This window comes from Anguilla rostrata, chromosome 1, assembly GCF_018555375.3.
Source record: "Anguilla rostrata isolate EN2019 chromosome 1, ASM1855537v3, whole genome shotgun sequence".
Lineage (NCBI taxonomy): Eukaryota > Metazoa > Chordata > Actinopteri > Anguilliformes > Anguillidae > Anguilla > Anguilla rostrata.
In genome coordinates this window covers 312321-322085 of record NC_057933.1, presented here as the reverse complement: position 1 = coordinate 322085, position 9765 = coordinate 312321, and positions in this window count along the sequence as shown.

The window sequence follows — 9765 nt, the reverse complement described above, 5'->3', positions numbered from 1 at the left end:
CATTTTAATCGTCTGGCAATTTTTTTCCCTGTACTCAACATACGGTACAGAAATAATAAAACATAATTACAATCAATTCAAAGATACAATTAAATTCATAAGCAGAAAATGTACTCAGCCGTATTGGTATGAATGCAAGACTGTGTAACGCAGTGAAATATGGAGATGCTGTACAGTGTCTGAATGCCGTCTGCCACAGAGAGTGCCAGATTCCTCCAGTCACAAAGACCCTCAGCAGACTGCAAGCAATGCAATGGCACAGAGGAAGTGTATCAGGCAAAGTCGCTATATACCACTTACACAGAACCTGTATTGTATGAATGAATACACACACGATATGGAAGAGAATAAGTACACATCTCAATGATACTATACAATCATTACAAGACTACATGATTTAGTCTTAAAGACCCGTTTCTAAAGGAGTTTTTAATATGGACTTTAAAATGTGAGTCAGAACTCCTGATCGGTGTGGATCTGTCACCCCCCTCCCCCCCAGTGGCTGCTGAGGAGAGGGCCCACTGTGTGTTTTAGGGGCTCCTGTTCTGCCCCTTCTGCTGGGGGGGGGGGGGGGGGTTTAATGGGGGACACAGCTGTGTTTGTGTTGTGCAATGGGAGGGGTGGAGGGGGATGCGGAATGCTGTGGAGAGGCAGTAGCTGGGTTGTGTCCCCCCCCTGTCTCTCTGGGTGTGATGCACAGATCCAGATGCAGGATTGGAGAGCAGCCATGCGGGGGGGGTGGGGTGTTTTGGTCAGAAGTGCAGAAGCAGGCAGTCAGGGGTGGGGGGGGGCTCTTTATTCAGACTCCTCAGTTTCCTGGATCTTATTTAAACTCCTTTTATTGCTGTTGAATCCCATACAATAATGTACACTATGTACAGTACCACTACAACTATACTCTAGGTCTAGATCCCACTACAACTAATACCTCTAGACGCTATGTACAGTACACTACAACCTAATACACTCTAAGGTACACTATGTACAGTACCACTACAAACACTAATACACTCTAACGTACGCTATGTACAGTACACTACAAACACTAATACACTCTAACGTACGCTATGTACAGTAACACTACAAACACTAATACACTCTAACGTACGCTATGTACAGTAACACTACAAACACTAATACACTCTAACGTACGCTATGTACAGTAACACTACAAACACTAATACACTCTAATGTACACTATGTACAGTAACACTACAAACACTAATACACTCTAAGGTACACTATGTACAGTACCACTACAAACACTAATACACTCTAACGTACGCTATGTACAGTAACACTACAAACACTAATACACTAAGGTACACTATGTACAGTACCACTACGAACACTAATACACCCTAAGGTACACTATGTACAGTAACACTACAAACACTAATACACTCTTAACGTACGCTATGTACAGTAACACTACAAACACTAATACACTCTAAGGTACACTAATGTACACTACAACCATACATCTATGTACACATGTACAGTACATACAAACACTAAACACTAAGGTACACTATGTACAGTAACACTACAAACGCTAATACACTCTAAGGTACACACATTAATGTACGTTACAGTACTACACACTAATTCACACCACACACTACACTCATACTGTGCATGTGCGTGTGTATATGTGTGCACGTGCGTGTGTACATGTGTGCGCGCGTGTGTGCGTGTGCGTGTGTGTGTGTGTGTGTATGTGTGTACGTGTGTACGTGTGTGTGTGTGCGTGTGTGTATGTGTGTACGTGTGTGTGTGTGCGTGTGTGTGTGTGCGTGTGTGTGTGTGTGTGTGTGTATGTGTGTGTGTGCGCGCATGTGTGTGTGTGTGTATGTGTGTGCATGTGCGTGTGTGTGTGTGTGGTGTGCGTGTGCGTGTGCGTGTGTGTTGTGTGGGGCGTGTGTGTGTGTGTGTGTGTGTGTGTGTGTGTGTGTGTGTTCCCTCGCAGTACTGCGTAATAACCATAAATTCCTCCTGGCTCACAGCTCACGGCTCACGTTAGAAAATGAGGGAAATAATCTTTCTAGAAGGAAAACCCAACACATTACAGCAGGGGAAAAGCATTTGAGCAGCCCCACCCAGCCAAGCAGTCTGCTGCTGGCTGCACAGAGTTGGGTTACGCAGTGTTGGGTTATGCCAAGAGCAGGGGCGCTGAGAGAAAGTGAGAGAGAGCGGGAGGATGATAGAGAGGGGGAGTGAGTGATGGAGGGAGAGGGCGAGAGGGTATGAGAGAGAGAGAAAATGGCAGAAATGCTCTTGATGTGTGGAACCAGGATGTGATTTATGTGAGCCCTGCCAGGCTGGCTGCACTTGTCAGAGGTGCTTGGGTCGCGTTTGGGTCTTAAGCGCTTTGTCTACTGTTTTGTTCTCAAGGTTTCCAGATGGCCCAATGTTGAGTCTGGTGAAGCTTCAAAGCTGTTTGGGTGTGAGAGTCCCAGGACGGTGTTTTTAAGCAGAGAGAAAGGTGATATGCAGCATGGATCTGTTTGCACCTGTAGGATGTTGTTTTAAACCAGTCTTCCCCACCCGTACCAAATGCCTACTCTTAGCCCACCACTGACTCCACCCACTCTACCCCTTACACCCATAACTCCACCCACTCTACCCCTTACACCCATATTTTTTGTTTTGCAGGTAGTTGTAGTTCTGAGGTTTAGTTTGGTGGTGTGATGGAAAATGTAGTCTTGGTTGTGAGGTGTAATTTTGGTTGTACTTGTGTGTTGTTTTGTTGTGAGGTGTAGTTTGCTTGTTGGGTCTGGAACACCCGTTGTATAGGCTGTGATCTTATGACCACGTGCTGCCTCGCTTGTTCTCATGACCCTGGTTGTCTGAGCACAGCCTGCTGGTCCTGCAGACCATGAGAGGATGTTTTGAAATGGATGATGTCACTGGGTGGCAGAGCTGCCCCCCCCCTTCCCCACAGTACCTTTTCCCCTCACACCTTGTTTGGCAGCAGTGGCGGGCGGGGTGGAGGTGGGGGTGGGGGGGGTGGGGGCGGTGGGGGCTGTGGGTGTGGGGTCGAGGGGCGGTGGGGCTGTTTGTTTTTGGAGCAGTGAGTCATGCTGTTAATCTGGCATTTCCATTTCCTGTCTGTGTCCTTTTTAACATTCTGCTCCACGAGCCGGTCTAACGGGACTTTTTACCCAACCCCCCTCCCCCTCCCCCTCCCCACCACCGCAGGACCCATTCATAATAAAGAGCTCCCACTGCAGGTACATACCGTTCCCCTGAACGGGGCTGTCTGGCCCGCGCGGGACAGACGCTGTGCCCCACAGACCCCCGTCACCCGCTGGGACTGAGGTCTGCTCCTGTTTATTCATAATGAGCACAAAACCCAAGACAGAACAGTCTCCCGCGCGACTTTTCAGCATTGCTGTTTATCAGTTGGGTTTAGTACTCTGTGTCTGTTTTTATTACTATGTGGCACTAGTTATTATTATGTATCAGTAGTTATTACTATGCGTCAGTAGTTATTATTATGTATCAGTAGTTATTACTAGGCGTCAGTAGTTATTATTATGTATCAGTAGTTATTACTACACGTCAGTAGTTATTATTATGTATCAGTAGTTATTACTATGTGTCAGTCGTTATTATTGTGTCAGTACTTATTACTGTGTGTTAGTAGTTATTATTGTGTCAGTGGTTTTTATTGTGAGTCAGTAGTTATTACTGTGTTTGGGTTACATTGCAGAAATTTTATCCTGCTAATTACAGGTCTCTTGAAAACTGATTACAGTTTTTGTGTGTGAAACTTTTAGTGTTTACACTGTTGTGAAAAAGTATTTTACTCCTTCCTGAATTCCCGTTTTATTGCATATTAATCTTGTCAAACTGAGTGGTTTCAGATCTTTAGACAAAATGTAATTTTAAGCAAAGGGAAACGCAGTAAACACAAAATACATTTTTGTAATAATTTAATTTATTTAATTAACAAAATGATCAAACACCCATATTACCCTCGTGAAAAAGCAATTGCCTCCTTAGTTACTGAATCAAGCAGTTAACCAAATTTAATGGATAATTAGATTTAGATGATTGAACACAGCCAGTCTTGATTGCAGCCAGCCCTGTTGAATCTGAACCTCACTCATTGGGAACCTTACCATCAGAGTGAAGTAGTCACCACATAGGTTCTAAAAGTGCCCTATGCCATGATCAAAATAAAGAGATGAGGGAAGTTGTTTAAATATATTAGTCTGGAAAGGGTTACAAAATAATTTCTAAGGCTCTGGGACTCAACTGAACCACAGTACGAGCCATTATCCACAAGTGCAGAACACTTGGAACAGTGGGCATGACTTCACAATAAGAAAGAATGGATTTCTTGGGAGAGTAGCAAGGCAGAAACCACTGCTAACCAAGAGAGGCATTAATGCTCATCTCAGATTGGCAAAAAAAAAACACCTGGATGACCTCCAGCACTTTTGGGATACAGTTCTATGAACAGATTCAAAGAGTCAAAAATGGATGGTTTTGGATGATACAGCTCCCTGATGTAAATCGAATGCAGCATTTCCCAGTAAGAACATCATACCCACAGTCAAACATGGTGGTGGTATTGTCAGGGTATGGGGATACTTTGCTGCCTCAGTACCTGGACTACATTGCCATTATTGAAGGAACCATGAATTAGGCTCTGTACCAAAAAAGTCTTAAGGACAGTGTCCAGACATCTGTCCATGAGCTGAAGCTGAAGTACACACACACACACACACTCACGTGCGTACACAAACAAAAAATGCACACACGCATGCACACACACACGTGCATATGCAAACACCTACACAAACACACCTCCACACACACACACACACACACACACATTCCTGTGGCTAAAATGGCTCTTCCTGCTGTTCAGTAGGGCAGGGTGAATGAGAGGTACATTCCTCAGTGCCTTCCTCTATTTTAATCCCTCCAGCTGATCCCTGAACAGGACCTCTGATGGTGTTGGTGTTAGTGGTGTGTTCAGGCTGATGGTGGTGTGTTTAAGGTGTTGGTGTTGGTGTTAGTGGTGTGTTCAGACTATGATTTTTGGGGAAAATGGGGAGCACCTCTAACCTCCCACTCATCCCTCCCATACCACTCCCATTATCCATAGAATGCCAGGAATACGGTTTTAATGTGTTTCCCTGTGGTTTATACTGTCTTTGGAAGTGGAATGTTTGTGCATGCTCCATCTGGCAGCAGAAAACTCTGAAGCAGCTTAAATAAACAGCGAGTAAACACCAGAAACAGAAACATTGCTGTGTTCTGGACAGATAGCCAAACTCTGTGTTCAGAAAATTCATTTGTTTGGTTAATTTGGACAGCAACATTGTTCTGGGTTGTAACTCTAGAGAGAGAATTCTGTGATTCTGTGTGTGTGTGTGTTTGGGCGGGGGGGACAGTCATAAGATCAGGCAGGACAGGGTGAGGTGGGTCACATAGGATCACACAATCGCTGTGCTCAACCCCCATCAGGTCGTCCAATCGCTGTGCTCAACCCTCGTCAGGTCGTCCAATCACTGTGCTCAACGCCCTTCAGGTCATCCACTTATTGTGCACTCCAGTCCAGTCACAGGTTCTGATTGTGTATTTGTGGCCTTAAATAGCCTCTGGGCCTCTGGTTCAGCTGAGTCTGACCCACACACAGGAGCTGCTTCCTCTCCTTGGCCTAAGCAGGCTGCCCCTTCCTGACCTGGTTACGTGCGGTCAGCTCTGGGCCAGTGGTCATAGTTTCTGACTCTGAAGTTTAAACTTTTAAAACCAGCAGCTATAAACGCCTGGTGGAGTGAGTGTACCCCGCTGTGTGTGGGGTGCTGAGCAGAGGCAGGTGATGAAGCTCTACAGCTGCTGCAGGTGTGCAGTAACCAAGGTCATAACTTCCCACAGAGGGGGGCTACCCTGGTCCTGGAGAGCCGCAGGGTCTGCTGGGGTCCCCAGCCATGGTCCTGGAGAGGAACTGCTACAAAACTGCTGCTGTGGTTTCAGTGATGTTTAGTGTGTAAATCAGGATGTTTTTTGGGTTCTAGTTCAGTGTGTAAATCAGGACGTTTTTTGGGTTCTAGTTCAGTGGCATGAGCACGAATGACCTCACAACCTTTCCTCGCCATCCGTGCCTTCAGAGCTGCCAGTGGTTCTGCTGTGATGCTTCACTGGGTGGTCCAACGCTCAGACCAAACACAGCTTTACTGGAACCTGTGCCCTGGGGCTGGAGGAGAAAAAACAACAAGGTTTCTCTGTATTTTTATATTTTTAAGCTGTTACTGTTGGCGGCCAACTGTAATATGTGGGTCAGAGTGAGAGTGCATTATGGGTGAGTGTGAGAGTACATGATGGTATATTTCAGTGATAAGCAACCCTATCCTGTAGGTTTTCACTCCAACCCTAACAGAGCACACCTTCTTCATCAGCTGAAGATCTTTGTTGAGCTGATAATTAGTAGAGTTGGGAGTGCTAAATTAGGGGTGAAATAAAAACCTACAGGATGGTGGATCTTCAGGAACAGGGTCGGTTACTACTGATGAATTAATTTGGGTTGGGATCAGCTTGAGGCGTGGGAGTGTGGATGGGGTCTAAACGCCCTTCAGCTGGAGGTAAAGCATGAGAATTTACAGTGGATCCAGACAGTTAGGGTTAGGGTAAGACTGACAGTGACATTTTAGGGTGGAATCATATAATTTGTGTGTGAGGTTTTAAGGTGGATCCATATCTTTCAGAATACCATTCCCCAGAGAAGCTTTTGACAGGTGTGTGCATGCAGACTGTGTGTGCGTGTGTGTGTACGTCTGCGTACGTGCATGCATGTGTGTGCGTGTGGTTGTGTGTGTGTGTGTGCATCACAGACAGAGGGAGGTCATGTTTGGAGACCAGCTCAGCGTAAAACATGTGTTGAGCAGATCTAAATGCTGGTTTGTGATTGGCTGGTGGACAGGAAAGGCAGAATTGTGGGGCCTGAAAACACACACACACACACACACACACACACTGACACACACACGCACGCACGCACACACACACACACACACACACATGCACGCATGCAGACATACTCAAATACACACACACACACACATTGACATACACACACGCACACACACATGCAGACATACATACGCACACACACACACACACACACACACACACACACATTGACATACACACATGCACACCCACATGCAGACACACACACACTGACATACACACACACGCTTGCACACCATCATACTCCATCAGCACCATTATACTGACAGAGCGCAGTAAGGATTTAGGCTGAGCGTCATACTGACAGAGCGCAGTAAGGGTTTAGGCTGAGCAGAACCAATGGGCCAGTCCTTCTGTAGCAGCTTCTCCAGGAGCTTCAGCTTCCGAGTGCTGATGCTCTCTGCAGTCCCCACGCCCCCAGGAGCTGGAAGGCAGTGGACATCATTCAGGTTAAAGTTTAATCTCTTGTCAACAGCGAGATTGCTTTTATTTAGTGCTGAATATAAGACACTTTCCCATTGTGACAGCCTGCAGACTTCATGGGTATGAACAGTCAACTGTTAAACATTGCTCAAATGAGGTTATGTTATAGTGTTGGATGACTGTGTCAGGGTTCTTGAGAACAACATTGTGGAGTCTGGGTTCTATAAGAGAACCCTGATGTTGCTAGTGAACTGCAGTGCAGGGTTAGCGAGGTGCAAACGCTCTGAACTGAACTGTTACAATCTAGCATCTGTCAGCAGTGTGGTGTGAGGTCCTCTTATTACAATCTCATAGGGATCTCATTCCAGCCTCCCGTTGAATCAGGCCACCCTCCTCCTCAGGCCGGCTGGCCCCCTCGCTCTGTTTGCAGAAGGATCAGCTGTGAGCTCGGGCCCCTGGAAGTCCCCGTCCGCTATCAGCACTCTGTGGCCGCCGTGTTGCCGTGGGAACCGGGGCAAATGCCGCTGAGCTCTGTGTGCTTCTGACGATGCTGTTCTCCGTGCACACCTCACCTCCTCTTCCCCTTCACCCCCTCTCCCCACTACTGCTCCTCCTCCTCTGCCCCTTCACCTCCCTCTCCCCACTACTGCCCCTGCTCCTCTGCCTCTTCACCTCCCTCTCCCCACTACTGCCCCTCCTCCTCTTCCCCTTCATCTCCTCTCCCACTACTGCCCCTGCTCCTCTGCTCCTTCACCCCCTCTCCCCACTACTGCCCCTGCTCCTCTGCCCTTCACCTCCCTCTCCCCACTACTGCCCCTCCTCCTCTGCCCCTTCACCTCCCTCTCCCCACTACTGCCCCTCCTCCTCTGCCCCTTCACCTCCCTCTACCCCTCTCTGCCCCCCTCCTCCTCTGCCCCTTCCCTCCCTCTCCCCCACTACTGCCCCTCCTCCTCTGCTCCTTCACCTCCCTCTACCCTCTACTGCCCCTCCTCCTCTGTCCCCATTTCCACCTCCCTCCCCTCTACTGCCCCTCCTCCTCTGCCCCTTCACCTCCCTCTACCCTCTACTGCCCCTCCTCCTCTGCCCCTTCCTCCACCCAAACCTGTTACACCTCTTCTGCATACTCAGTGACGAGCCTCTCAGAGCAGATGTAATTTTCCTGCCTGCAGTTTTCCTTGTTGCCTAGGCAGGAGACAGAAACATTCCGTAATCCACGCAGTGCAGTTGCAGCTGAATTCTGTGGTTGGCCACTCTGTGGCCACAGATGGTAATGCAGATGTTGCTTAATCAAGCGATCAAGTTCAGGGTTTCAGTGATGGGGAAACACTGTTATGGTACTGAAATTCCAGTCAACACGTGAAACCCACATAAGCACTTCAAGGAAGCTACACAAGAACTGTGAAAATGTTGTTGGCTGTGAGTTGCGGGGAATGGGTGGCCTGGCTGTTTTTCTGTGTGTGGGAGACCCCACAGTGAGACCATGTGTGGGATGTTTGTTTTTCACTGTGGAGGAGCATAACATTTTGGGCTAAGACTAAAGACCACAGTTCCATGAAACATGACTGCCTCCCTGCCCCGCCCGTCCCCCTGCCACACCCGTCCTCCAGCCCCGCCTACCTCTGCCCCAATAATCCCCCTGCCCATCCCCCCAGCCCCACCCACCCCTGCCCCAATCATCCCCCAGCACACACAAGGCAAACATTTTCTTGTTGCCATGGCTTTGTTTCTTGTTTCACATCAATGCCTGGTTTGCATTAAAACCATAGAATGATTGAGCTGTATGATTATAAACATTTCAGCTCAGCACTGGACTCCTTGCCTGTACCTCATTCCAGCGCTTTCTCTCTCAGTCTGTACTGTACTGTCTGTACTGTCTGTACTGGAGCCTGTCAGTGCTGCTCCAGCGCTTTCTCTCTCAGTCTGTACTGTACTGCCTGTACTAGAGCCTGTCCGTGCTGCTCCATCGCTGCCTCTCTCAGTCTGTACTGTTCTGTCTGTACTGGAGCATGTCAGTGCTGCTCCAGCTCTGTCTCTTTCAGTCTGTACTGAAGTCTGTACTGCAGTCTGTCAGTGCTGTTCCAGCTCTGCCTCTCTCAGTCTGTACTGCAGTATGTACTCTCTGTACTGGAGCCTGTCAGTGCTGCTCCAGCGCTGTCTCTCTCAGTCTGTACTGTACTGTCTGTACTGGAGCCTGTCAGTGCTGCTCCAGCTCTGTCTCTCTCAGTCTGTATTGTCTGTACTGCAGTCTGTCTGTGCTGCTCCAATGCCGTCTCTCCCAGTCTGTACTGCAGTCTGTACTGGAGCCTGTCAGTGCTGCTCCAGCTCTGCCTCTCAGTCTGTACTGCAGTCTGTCTG